Raw genomic sequence first — 14291 nt, forward strand, 5'->3', positions numbered from 1 at the left:
AAATTATGAAATGTATATACTTATACAAATATAAATGTGCAAATTAAAATGCAGTTGACATAAAAACTAAGAATTATTATGAAATCATAAGCTAAAGTAAAATGCATGTTTTTCAATAGGTATAAAATTAACATAATAAAAAATGGATTAAATTATGTAATGCCTTAAATTAAAAGTTTAATGTAAATTCTAAAAATTAAACACACCAACATGGAAGAATACAATAGAGTCTTCAATCCAATTTTTATTTGTGACTTTGGATAAATATTCAACATCTTTAGCTCTAATGACATCCATAACCGTCTCCAAATTTTTGTCGTGGATGAGGTTCCTCTTTCTAATTTTGTATCACCCGGCGCCTTGACAATTGAATATATTAGTTAAATAATATATACATATTAAGCAATGAATACAAAATCTTTAGTTTATTACTTTATTTAATACAACATTTACCTAAAATTCTTAGTAAACCGTCTGATTACATTAATTAAATAAAAAATAACAAAGATAATTTTAAAGTATATATTTATTCAAATACAAAAAAAGACAAATTAAAGCACAATTGTGATAAAAACTAAAAATTATCATGTTATTATGAACTCAAACAAAACACATGTGTTTCAACTAAAGAAAATCAACAATATTCAAATTTATTCACGAAAACAAAACAAATATAACAGTGAACACTATTTAAGATTTGTAACATTACTCAACTTCTCATCCTTATCAATATCAACCATGCAAGTTTGTTGAAAAATATGAACAATACAATTAATATTAATAATTGAAAAATAAAATAATTACGAATATAAATTTTATTGTTTAAGTCAATTCTATAATTTTATTTTTTATGTTTACTATATAATTATTATACAAAATTTTTAACTAAATTAATTGATCAACTAAATTAGTTGACCAACTCAAATGATAATTAGAATCTTAATTAATAATACAAATCTTAAAAGAAAACAAATTTCACACTACTAACTCTTCAAAATTTAATAAATATAAATATTATTTAAAAATAATAAAGTTAACCACCAAAACTATTTTAATATTTTTCAAACAATAATTTTGAGTTTATAATACATGACTTTATTGACATAATAAACTTAAGTTATTATATATTTAGTCTCTTTATATAGAGAAAAAATCTAGCAAAATAAATTATCAATTAAACATTACTAACATTAGAAAATTACATTTGAAGTATAACAACTATAAAATAGCATATATTGACTTTATGCCAATAAATTTGAAAAAAAAATTCAAAAATAATATTTATCCATCATAATTTATTTGTAAAACTCATCAATAGACAATTTTCGATATTTGAATTCTAAATTATTTGTAAATCTCTTTAAAAAATCAAATTTTATCTATTACTCAAACAAATTAAATAAAAGATCAGATACTCAATTTAAACCCTAAATTTAAGAAGAAAAAAATTTATCCAAAACCTGATTAGTCAATATATAAATCAGAATTATGAAAACTCAAATTGGTACGACAACATAAGATATACAGCTTAATGAAAATGAGTCCACTTAGAACAAAGTCCATTAGCCTTTCGCCTGTTGGCCTCTCGTAATAACATAGTAGGTTTAAGAGGTAGAAATACCAAAAGACTTGGCTCTAAACTTAGTTTGAAAAGTTACTTATAAATACAAAATCATATAATTTAAAAAGAACTACATAAGAATCTAAGAAAAAAATTGATAGCTTCAACAAAGTAAATGTGTTTCGAAAACATTTTATGAATAATTTTCTTTTTCTTTTTAGTTTTGGATAAAATTCTAATTCTATTAATGGAAATATAAAGTATTTTAAGATCTTAAATAAAGTATCAAACTAAGTGGTAAAAACCACTCTTAAAATAAATGGTACATACATGATGAAATAATTATGATGCAAAGAGAAACAAAAGAATAATAGTTACCAACTCTTTTAAATTTTTTGTGTATAAATATCTTAAAAAAAAACTGCTGAATAATGTAAGACCCAGTTAATTAACGGCTAATTAACCCATAAATGAGAATTTATCCTATAAAGCCAAAAAATGTTATTTTTATGGCTAAATGTGATAGAGGAGTTTGAGACGAGAATTTCGGTACCAATTTTATAGAAAACGGACCAAGATTAGACCGAACGGACCAAACCAGACCAACCGGACCCAAAGTGGGTCCCTGACCCAACTAAACTAAACCAAAACCCTAGTTTTCAGCACTCTCTCTCCTCACAACACACAAACACACGCTGAAATTGATTTGGAGGGGGGGAAGAACACTCTCTCAAGTTCTCTCCCTTGGTTGATCTTCAAACCACCATAACTTTTGATCTAGAGCTCCGATCGCCGTACCGTTTGCGGTCATGCGTTCACCGCGGAGAGCCCTACAAAACCCATACAATCAATCTTAAGGTAAGCCACGTTTTACTCTTCGAAATTCCAGTCCTTGTTTTCGAGTTTCATGGGTGAAATGTTGAGATTTTGGGCTCTTTGATGTTATAGGACCCAGCTCTCTTGAAGGAGAAGGTTAATCTTGTCTCCTAGGACCTTGGGTGTAGTAAGATTCTCAACCCTAGTGTAATTTGTTGTTCTATGATGTTTGGGTATTGAGATGTTGTGTATGGATATGATGATTGTGGCTTAGGTTATGTGTATGTGAATATTAGAGCTTGATTGGTGATTTTGGAAAGCTTGGGAGAGGGTTTTGTGTGATAAAATCTGTTCTTGGAGGTGTTGAGACCTTGAGAGCTTGTGGACAAGTGGTTTGGAAGTGCTCCGGTTGAGCTTGGGAAATCGGTTAAGGTATGGTTTCGGTTTCTCGTATCTAATATGTAATGTGGTAAGAAATACTTAGGCTAGAGGCCCTAAGATAGGCATTGAATTGATAATATTGTTGATTGGTTGAGATATATGATGTGATCATATATGTGATTATGAATATTAATGCCTTGGTTGTGTGATGTATGAGAAAATGCATGTTGTGATATATGCTTGATGAATGATTAAGGTTGAATTGGTGGGTGGTACCATGTTGATGGTGAGTATGATGATGATTATGTATAATGATGGTTGATTGGAAATGGTATTATTGGAAATTGGGATGAGGAAGAATATATGCTATGATATTGTGTTTGTCCTTTAGCCATTTGATTGAGAAGTGTTAAAATGGTTAGATGTGGTTTTGAGAATTTTGGTAAAGTGTTAATGTGTGAGTTGAGGATGGCTTGATGTTGATTTTGGTACATTTTGATTGATTTCAAAGAAAAGGGATGAAATTGGCATGTTTTGATTGATTTTGAAAAGAGTTGAAAGTGGCTTGTTTTGAAAATGGCACTTTATGGTTTTGTATGAAAACATGGTTTTTGGGCATACTTTGACGGGACATAACTTGGACTACGGATCTATGATTTGTGCCAAATCTGTTTAGAAATGAAATTGGATCCGGGATGTCCATGCCGTTCGAAGAACGGGTGAAAACGATTTAAAATGAGAAAGTTATGTCCGTCGGAAGATTGGGGGTCGAATCTGTAAATTCTGCAACTTTTAACTTAGAAAATTTTTTAGCAGAATGACCCTCCGCGCGTAGGCGCACTTGGCGCGTGCGCGTCGTTCTTCAAGAAAGCACCATCCACGTGTGTGCGTGGTGTGCGCGGGCGCGTCGATGCACTGCACCAAATGCCCAGCTATTTTCCCGAGAGTTGTGCCAGAGTTGTGTCAGTTTTGTGCCTGGGGCGCAAGAACACCCACGCGTACGCGTGGCTGACGCTTGCGCGTCGTTTGGCTATTTTTCAACCCGCGCGTTCGCGCGTATGACGCTTGCGCGTCGATGAGTTTTGTGTCCATCCACGCGTGCGCATGGAGTGCGCGTACGCGTGGCCCTGTTTTCATCCCAAAGTTGATTTTTGAGTTTTAAAAGTCAAATTTCATACTTCTAAGCCTCCGATCTCACCACTTATGTCTTAAATCATTATAATATGCCTAGCAATGAGGCAAGGGGCTAGTAAATGTGGTAACTTGCGAGCGAAGCAAGGAAAACATGAATGATCAATAAGGATCAAAGATGATTATGTGAGATGCGGAGGATGGCGGTGGAAGTGCTTGTTGTGCCATGGGCCGAAGAGTCGTAATTGTTAATGAATTGGCTGGTTATGGATTTAACCGTGAGCCGGATGGCTAGATTATTGCTGTGTTACGGCGGAGCCATGATTATGGCTAAGTATAAATGCATATATGCTGTTGAATGAGTTGTGAATGTTTGCACTTCCACCATCGGAGATGAGGGTTTCCCTGGGAGGAAGCAGTGGCTAGCCACCACGTGCTCCAGATTGAGACTCGAAGCTCTTTCGACCCTATGTCGTAAGTGTGGCCGGGCACTGTGAAAGCCCGAATGAGCTCGCCCCCGTAAATATCCACCAGTGAGGGTGATGGATATGGATCATGATTATGATCAAGTTTATGATGAGTATAACTCGAGTTGGGGATGCGCGATAGAGGGACAGTCCAAGGTTAGCTACCAGGACTTGTCGGGTTGGCTCTATAACCGACAGATGATATCATCAGCCACTCGGGGCAGGCATTCATCATGTGCATACTACATGAATTGTTTGAGATTTCCTGTTTGACTGCATATTACTTGTTAATTGCCTAAATGCCTTATCTGTTCCTAATTGTAAATCTCTTGTCTGATATAACTGGGTTTGTTATATTATACTACTGTTGGTGGTTGGGAGGTCTGAAGGAATTGGAAAGGGAAGTATTAGTTAGACTGAAAGATCTTTAGTCAGTTGCCACTTACAGTTTAGTTTGTTTATAAGCTTTGATATTATCTGGAGGAAGTTCTAGGATTGCCTTTGGCTTTCTTCTATTATTATGTATTATATATGTGGAAGCTGTTACCATGCTGGGGACCTCTGGTTCTCACCCATGCGGATTTTGTGGTTTTTAGATGCAGGACGCGAGGCTTCTCGTTGAGGTATTCTGGAGACTTCTGGATTAGCGAAGATCCTTGTTCTCGGGACTCTGTTTTAGATTATATATCTTGTTTAGATACTTTTATCTCCATTAAACAATACAAACTGTGATGACTCCTCTTATGGGAGATTTTTGGAGAATAGGTTCTCTGTTTTTGTGTCCCTTTGGGTTTCCTTTGGGGTTTCCTTATTTTATTATATGTATATTTTACTATGCTCGGACTGGTTATCTTCGCAACCGGATTTTGAGTCTTGATATTCTTATTTTTGACACTCCCTTGTATATATATAATCTCGCGTTAGCTTATCCTTGTTCGTTATGTTATCGATCGGAGTGTTGCGCTTTCGAGTTACGGTTTTTGTTTACCCTCTTTCTACAAAGGCTCCTAGCTATAATCAATCATTCATACTACTATACGTACTAAATTTTTATTTTAGAGGTCGTAATACCTTGCCATCTCTGAATTATGACTTAAGCATAAGACTCTGTATGATAGGGTGTTACATTATGGTATCAGAACAGTTCGTTCCTGTAGAGCCTGAGGGACGGACTGACTATGCTTCTGTGCATTCTCTGTATGTGTGTTATGTGCTATTAGTATATCTGCTTGATATAATTGGCATAAACGTTCATGAGCATGCATTTGGGACTTTGAAGCACTAGACTTTCGATATTGAGACTGATCAACTTAATATGGATTGTTTGATGTGTATAGGAACCAGATGGCGCCTCGTGGACGTGGTAGAGGTCGTAGGAGCGGTCATATGAATGCTCGTGCGCCAGAGATTAACCCTAATGACCCGGTGAACTTTATGACTGCATTGGAGAACATGGCTGCTGCTATGCAAGCCACTGTTGAGGCTCTTGGTCAACGGATGAACAACCATGGTAATGACGGATGTGGAGTTCAGGGCCCGATGACACTGGCAAACTTTTTGAAGGTTAATCCACCTAAGTTCAAGGGAACCACTAGCCCGACTGAGGCCGATACATGGTTTCAGGCCATGAAACGAGCACTGCAAGCGCAGGTGGTACCTGAAGGGCAGCGTGTGGAGTTCGCTACCTATTTGCTCACTAGGGAAGCGTCGCATTGGTGGCAAGGAATCCGACGCCTCCTGCAGTAGGGTGATGATTATATCACCTGGGATGTCTTCCAAGAGGAGTTCTATAAGTACTTTCCGACTTCTGCCAGGACGGCCAAGGAGCTTGAATTGTTGCAGCTGAAGCAGGGAACTATGTCCGTATCTAAGTATACTGACAAGTTTGAGGAGCTATTCAGATTCTCTCGTATGTGTCAAGGGACTCCGGTGGAATATAAGGAATGGAAGTGTGTTAAGTACGAAGGAGGACTCCGGAGCGATATTTTCGGTTCGGTGGGGCCAATGGAGATTAGGACTTTCTCCGAGTTGGTGAACAAATGTAGGGTTGCTGAAGAGTGCGTGAAGAAGGCAGCCACTGAGAAAGAAAGTCACAAAGGATCATTTCCACAGAACTGAGGGAAGAGTTTTGCACCTAGAGGTCCACCTTTCAAGAGGGGAGGTTCCTTTAGGAGGCCCAACAACAACAACTCCCAAGGGAAAAGGTTTGGAAAGCAGCCTCAAAATGATCAAGCTTGTACTAGGTGTGGAAGTCACCATCCGGGAGCACCATGCAAGGCCAGATGGGATTTGTGCTACAATTGTGAAAAGGCAGGACATAAGCTCCCAAGGTGTCCGGAGAAGCAGAAACAAGGTGCCGGGGAGGCGCAGCAGACTGGTCGGGTGTTCACCACCTCAGCTAGGGGTGCAGAGGGATCTGAGACACTCATTCGAGGTAACTGTGAAATGGCTGGTCAAACTTTAAATGCTTTATTTGATTCGGGAGCATCGCATTCATTCATTGCATTTGAGAAAGCCCATGAGTTAGGATTGAAGATCGTAACCTTAGGTTATGATCTAAAAGTATATAATGCTACCCATGAAGCCATGGTAACTAGGCTAGGATGCCCGAAAGTTTCGTTTAGGTTCAAGCAGCGTGATTTTGTCCATAATTTAATCTGCTTACCGATGATCGGTTTTGATCTTATCTTGGGATTGGACTGGTTATCTGAGAACTATGTCCTGCTTGATTGTTCTACAAAGTCGGTGTACTTTATGCCGGAAGATACAGACGGGCCGGTCGTGGTGAATAATTATTACTTGAATTCGATGATGGTGAACTGTTCTGGAATCGAATGTCAGGGTATCCTGTTGTTAACCGCGGGTGTTTCGGGTGATGACCAAAGGTTGGATCAGATTCTGGTAGTATGTGAGTTTCCGGAAGTGTTTCTCGATGATATTGAGGAATTTCCACCTAACCGAGAGGTCGAGTTTGCTATTGAATTGGTGCCTGGGGTGGGACCAATCTCAAGTGCTCCTTATAGAATGTCACCGTTAGAGATGGCCGAGCTAAAGTCTCAGTTAGAGGAATTGTTGGGTAAGAACTTTATCCAACCAAGTGTTTCCCCGTGGGGTGCTCCAGTGTTGCTGGTAAAGAAGAAAGATAGAAGTATGTGACTCTGTGTGGATTACAGGCAGCTGAACAAGGTCACCATAAAGAATAAGTACCCATTGCCGAGGATTGATGATCTCATGGATCAGTTACAAGGAGCTGGGATTTTCTCCAAGATCGATTTGCGATCCGGTTATCACCAGATAAGGGTGAGGGGTGAGGATATCCCTAAGACCGCTTTCAGGACTCGTTATGGTCATTACGAGTACACTGTAATGTCCTTTGGGTTGACGAATGCTCCTGCGGTATTCATGGATTACATGAATAGAGTGTTCCGTCCGTTTCTGGATAAATTCGTTGTTGTCTTCATTGACGACATACTAATTTACTCCAAGACTGAAGAAGAGCATGCGGAACACTTGAGGACCGTGTTGCAAATTTTAAAGGAGAAGAAACTCTATGCGAAACTGTCTAAGTGTGAGTTTTGGAAGGATGAGGTAAAGTTTTTGGGTCATGTGGTGAGTAAGAAGGGAATAGCCGTAGATCCAACTAAGGTGGAAGCTGTGATGGATTGGAGGCAACCAACCACAGTAACTGAGATAAGAAGTTTTCTGGGCTTAGCTGGCTATTACCGAAGGTTCATCAAAGGCTTTTCGCAATTAGCCTTGCCGTTGACAAAATTAACCCGCAAAGACACTCCGTTTGTTTGGACTTCTGAGTGTGAGGAAAGCTTTCAGGCATTGAAGAAAAAGTTGACCACTGCACCTGTGTTGGTGTTACCTGAGCCGAACAAACCATTTGAGGTGTACTGTGATGCCTCACTAAAGGGTCTAGGATGTGTGCTGATGCAGCATCATAAAGTGGTGGCGTATACCTCACGACAGTTGAGACCTCATGAGTTAGTTACCCTACGCACGATTTGGAACTCGCTGCGGTCGTGTTTGCCTTGAAGGTGTGGAGGCATTATCTCTATGGGGTTAAGTTCCAAGTCTTCTCCGATCACAAGAGTTTGAAATATCTCTTTGATCAGAAAGAGCTGAATATGAGGCAAAGGAGGTGGATGGAATTATTGAAGGACTACGACTTTGAGTTGAATTACCATCCGGGAAAGGCAAATGTAGTGGCGGATGTGTTAAGTCGGAAGTCGTTATATACGGCTTGGATGATGCTTCAAGAAGAGAAGTTGCTCAAAGAATTCGAGAGTCTAAAAATTGGTGCTCGAGAAGTATCTGGAACCTTGTGTTTGAGCCGATTAGAAATATCGAGTGATTTTAAGTCCGAGCTCCTAAAGGCTCATGAAAACGATGAAGCGTTATGGAAGGTGTTACCGGCTATCGAGCAAGAAAAACAGTGGAGAGTGTCGGAAGAAAAAGATGGGTTATGGAGATTCAAGGGTAGGATCATTGTGCCGGATGTTGGCACTTTGAGGCAAGATATCTTAAAGGAGGCACACAAAAGCGGATTCTCCATTCACCCGGGAAGTACTAAGATGTACCATGATTTAAAGGCGATGTTTTGGTGGCCAGGTATGAAGAATGATGTGGCGGAATACGTTTCAAAATGCTTAACTTGTCAAAAGGTAAAGATTGAACATCAAAGACCTTCCGGGATGTTGCAACCTTTAGAGGTTCCGCAATGGAAGTGGGAAAGTATTGCAATGGACTTTGTGTCAGGATTGCCAAGGACTAGGACTGGTTTTGATGCTATCTGGGTGATTGTGGACCGACTGACGAAGTCAGCTCACTTTTTGCCCATTCGGATGACTTACACCCTTGAGGAGCTAGCTCGGTTATACATAAAGGAGATTGTGAGACTCCATGGTGTACCTGCTACTATAATCTCTGATAGAGATCCTCGTTTCACTTCGAGGTTCTGGGGTGCATTTCAGAAAGTTTTTGGAACCCGATTAAGCTTGAGTACAGCGTACCATCCTCAAACAGATGGTCAATCCGAGAGGACGATCCAAACACTAGAGGATATGTTGAGTGCTTGTGTTTTGGATCAACAGGTGAGTTGGGATCGGTATATGCCGTTAGTGGAGTTTGCATACAATAATAGTTACCATGCAAGCATCGGAATGGCTCCGTATGAGGCATTGTATGGGAGGAAATGTCAATCTTCGCTATGTTGGTATGAAGCTGGAGAGAAAGGCTTGTTGGGGCCGGAGATGATAGCTGAGACCACTGAACAAGTCAAGAAAATCTGAGATAGGATGCTTACGGCGCAGAGTCACCAGAAGAGTTACGCCGATCAGAGGCGGAAGCCCTTGGAATTTGAAGAAGGAGATCATGTTTTCCTGAAGGTTACTCCAACCACAGGAGTAGGTAGGGCGATTAAAGCGAAGAGTTGAATCCTCGATACATTGGTCCATTTCAGATCCTGGAGAGGATTGGACCGGTAGCGTATCGGATGGCTCGACCACCTCATCTTTCGAACCTGCACGATGTGTTTCACGTGTCACAGCTTCGGAAGTACACTTCTGATGCTAGCCATGTATTAGAACCTGAGTTGGTTCAGTTAAGAGAAGATTTGACGCTTCTAGCGGCTCCAGTTAGAATTGACGATACTAGTATCAAACGGTTACGTGAAAAAGAGGTTTCATTAGTCAAAGTGGCTTGGAGTCGAGGCGGTGTTGAGGAACACACTTGGAAACTTGAGTCGGAGATGCGAACGAATTATCCGCACTTATTCTCAGGTAATTGAATTCGAATTTTGTGGGCGAAATTCCCAATTAGGTGGGTAGGATGTAAGACCCGGTTAATTAATGGCTAATTAACCCATAAATGAGAATTTATCCTAGAAAGCCAAAAAATGTTATTTTTATGGCTAAATGTGATAGAGGAGTTTGAGACAAAAATTTCGGTACCAATTTTATAGAAAACGGACTAAGATTGGATCGAACGGACCAAACCGGGCCAACCGGACCCAAAGTGGGCCCCTGGCCCAACTAAACTAAACCAAAACCCTAGTTTTCAGCACTCTCTCTCCTCACAACACACAAACACACGCTGAAATTGATTTGGAGGGGGGGGGGGAAGAACACTCTCTCAAGTTCTCTCCCTTGGTTGATCTTCAAACCACCATAACTTTTGATCTAGAGCTCTGATCGCCGCATCGTTTGTGGCCACGCGTTCACCGCGGAGAACCCTACAAAACCCATACAATCAATCTTAAGGTAAGCTATGTTTTACTCTTCGAAATTCCAGCCCTTGTTTTCGAGTTTCATGGGTGAAATATTGAGATTTTGGGCTCTTTGATGTTATAGGACCCAGCTCTCTTGAAGGAGAAGGTTAATCTTGTCTCCTTGGACCTTGGGTGTGGTAAGATTCTCAACCCTAGTGTAATTTGTTGTTCTATAATGTTTGGGTATTGAGATGTTATGTATGGGTATGATGATTGTGGCTTAGGTTATGTGTATGTAAATATTGGAGCTTGATTGGTGATTTTGGAAAGCTTGGGAGAGGGTTTTGTGTGATAAAATCTGTTCTTAGAGGTGTTGAGACCTTGAGAGCTTGTGGACAAGTGGTTTGGAAGTGCTCCGGTTGAGCTTGGGAAATCGGCTAAGGTATGGTTTCGGTTTCTCGTATCTAATATGTAATGTGGTAGGAAATACTTAGGCTAGAGGCCCTAAGATAGACATTAAATTGATGATGTTGTTGATTGGTTGAGATATATGATGTGATCATATATGTGATTATGAATATTGATGCCTTGGTTGTGTGATGTATGAGAAAATGCATGTTGTGATATATGCTTGATGAATGATTAAGGTTGAATTGGTGGGTGGTACCATGTTGATGGTGAGTATGATGATGATTATGTATAATAATGGTTGATTGGAAATGGTATTATTGGAAATTGGGATGAGGAAGGATGTATGATATGATATTGTGTTTGTCCTTTAGCCATTTGATTGAGAAGTGTTAAAATGGTTGGATGTGGTTTTGGGAATTTTGGTAAAGTGTCAATGTGTGAGTTGAGGATGGCTTGATGTTGATTTTACATTTTGATTGATTTCAAAGAAAAGGGATGAAATTGGCATGTTTTGATTGATTTTGAAAAGAGTTGAAAGTGGCTTGTTTTGAAAATGGCACTTTATGGTTTTGTATGAAAATATGGTTTTTGGGCATACTTTGATGGGACATAACTTGGACTACGGATCTCTGATTTGTACTAAATCTGTTTAGAAATGAAATTGGATTCGGGATGTCCATGCCATTCGAAGAGCGGGTGAAAAACGATTTAAAATGAGAAAGTTATGTCTGTCGGAAGATTGGGGGTTAAATCTGTAAATTCTGCAGCTTTTAACTTAGAAAATTTTTTAGCAGAATGACCCTCCGCGCGTAGGTGCACTTGGCGCGTGCGCATCATTCTTCAAGAAAGCACCATCCATGCGTGCGCGTGGTGTGCGCAGGTGCGTCGATGCACTGCACCAAATGCCCAACTATTTTCCCGAGAGTTGTGCCAGTTTTGTGCCTGGGGCGCAAGAACACCCACGCGTACGCATGGCTGACGCTTGCGCGTCGTTTGGCTATTTTTCAACACGCGCGTTCGCGCGTATGACGCTTGTGCGTCGATGAGTTTTGTGGCCATCTACGCGTGCGCGTGGAGTGCGCATACGCATGGCCCTGTTTTCATCCCAAAGTTGATTTTTGATTTTTAAAAGCCAAATTTCATACTTCTAAGCCTCTGATCTCACCACTTATGTCTTAAATCATTATAATATGCCTAGCAATGAGGCAAGGGGCTAGTAAATGTGGTAACTTGCGAGTGAAGCAAGGGAAAAATGAATGATCAATAAGGATCAAAGATGATTATGTGAGATGCGGAGGATGGCGTTGGAAGTGCTTGTTGTGCCATGGGCCGAAGGACCATAATTGTTAATGAATTGGCTGGTTATGGATTTAATCGTGAGCTGGATGGCTAGATTATTGCCGTGTTACGGCGGAGCCATGATTATGGCTAAGTATAAATGCATATATGCTGTTGAATGAATTGTGAATGTTTGCACTTCCACCATCGGAGATGAGGGTTTCCCTGGGAGGAAGCAGTGGCTAGCCACCACGTGCTCCGGGTTGAGACTCGAAGCTCTTTCGACCCTATGTCGTAAGTGTGGCCGGACACTGTGAAAGCCCGGATGAGCTCGCCCCCGTAAATATCCACCAGTGAGGGTGATGGATATGGATCATGATTATGATCAAGTTTATGATGAGTATAACTCGAGTTGGAGATGCGCGACAGAGGGACAGTCCAAGGTTAGCTACCAGGACTTGTCGGGTTGGCTCTATAACCGACAGATGATATCATCAGCCACTAGGGACAGGCATTCATCATATGCATACTACATGAATTGTTTGAGATTGCCTATTTGACTGCATATTACTTGCTAATTGCGTAAATGCTTTATCTGTTCCTAATTGTAAATCTCTTGTCTGATATAACTGTGTTTGCTATATTATACTACTGCTGGTGGTTGGGAGGTCTCAAGGAATTGGAAAGGGAAGTATTAGTTAGACTGAAGGATCTTTAGTCAGTTGCCACTTACGGTTTAGTTTGTTTATAAGCTTTGATATTATCTGGAGGAAGTTCTAGGATTGCCTTCGGCTTTCCTCTATTATTATGTATTATATATGTGGAAGCTGTTACCATGTTGGGGACCTCTGGTTCTCACCCATGCGGATTTTGTGGTTTTCAGATGCAGGACGCGAGGCTTCTCGTTGAGGCATGCTGGAGATTTCTGGATTAGCGAAGATCTTTGTTCTCGGGACTCTGTTTTGGTTTATATATCTTGTTTAGATACTTTTATCTCCATTAAACAATACAAACTGTGATGACTCTTCTTATGGGAGATTTTTGGAGAATAGGTTCTCTGTTTTTGTGTCCCTTTGGATTTCCTTTGAGGTTTCCGTATTTTATTATATGTATATATTACTATGCTCGGACCGATTATCTTCGCAACCGGATTTTGAGTCGATATTCCTGTTTTTGACACTCCCTTGTATATATATAATCTCGCGTTAGCTTATCCCTGTTCGTTACGTTATCGATCGGAGTGTTGCGCTTTCGAGTTACGGTTTTTGTTTACCCTCTTTCTACAAAGGCTCCTAGCTATAATCAATCATTCATACTACTATACGTACTAAATTTTTGTTTTAGAGGTCGTAATACCTTGCCATCTCTGAATTATGACTTAACCATCTCTGAATTATGACTTAAGCATAAGACTCTGTATGGTAGGATGTTCCAAATAAGATTAATATGACAATACCTATATTTACAAAATTGAAATTATATTTGTTTACAAACAACTAAAAAAGAAATACTAAATCTATAAGCACAATAACTTTCAATACATTCAAGGTTGTAATTTAATTTTTATTTTTAGAGATTAATACAGTAGATATTAATTCTAAAGTTAGGCTACGATTTATCTTTTCAATCATAACATACAACAATTGAATTTTATAGTAATTTATTGACCTAATTTTGATAGATTTAGAGTGAAAGTGAGTTTGGTAATTTTATTTTTGAGTCATAGAGCACTATAATAACGTAGCAGTTATTTAAGTTGGATAAAAAAAATACAATTGAATGAACTAAATGATAATATTTGTCTCATGCAAGGGAATCCGTTAAATTACAATTTGAGAATTGTAATTAAGGTAGGCACTCCAAGCTCTCAAAGAAAGATCATTAACATTCACACCTTACAATCAAGGAATCAACATTTTGGAATAGTGACATATCGTATAAGAATTTATTTTGGGAGACTGAAAAATAGCAAAAAAGAGACCTTAAGAGAAATCAGGAGCTCTCAATACTAGCACAAGTCACATTCTCAATG

Source organism: Arachis ipaensis, chromosome B04 (assembly GCF_000816755.2).
Source record: "Arachis ipaensis cultivar K30076 chromosome B04, Araip1.1, whole genome shotgun sequence".
Taxonomy (NCBI): Eukaryota; Viridiplantae; Streptophyta; class Magnoliopsida; order Fabales; family Fabaceae; genus Arachis; species Arachis ipaensis.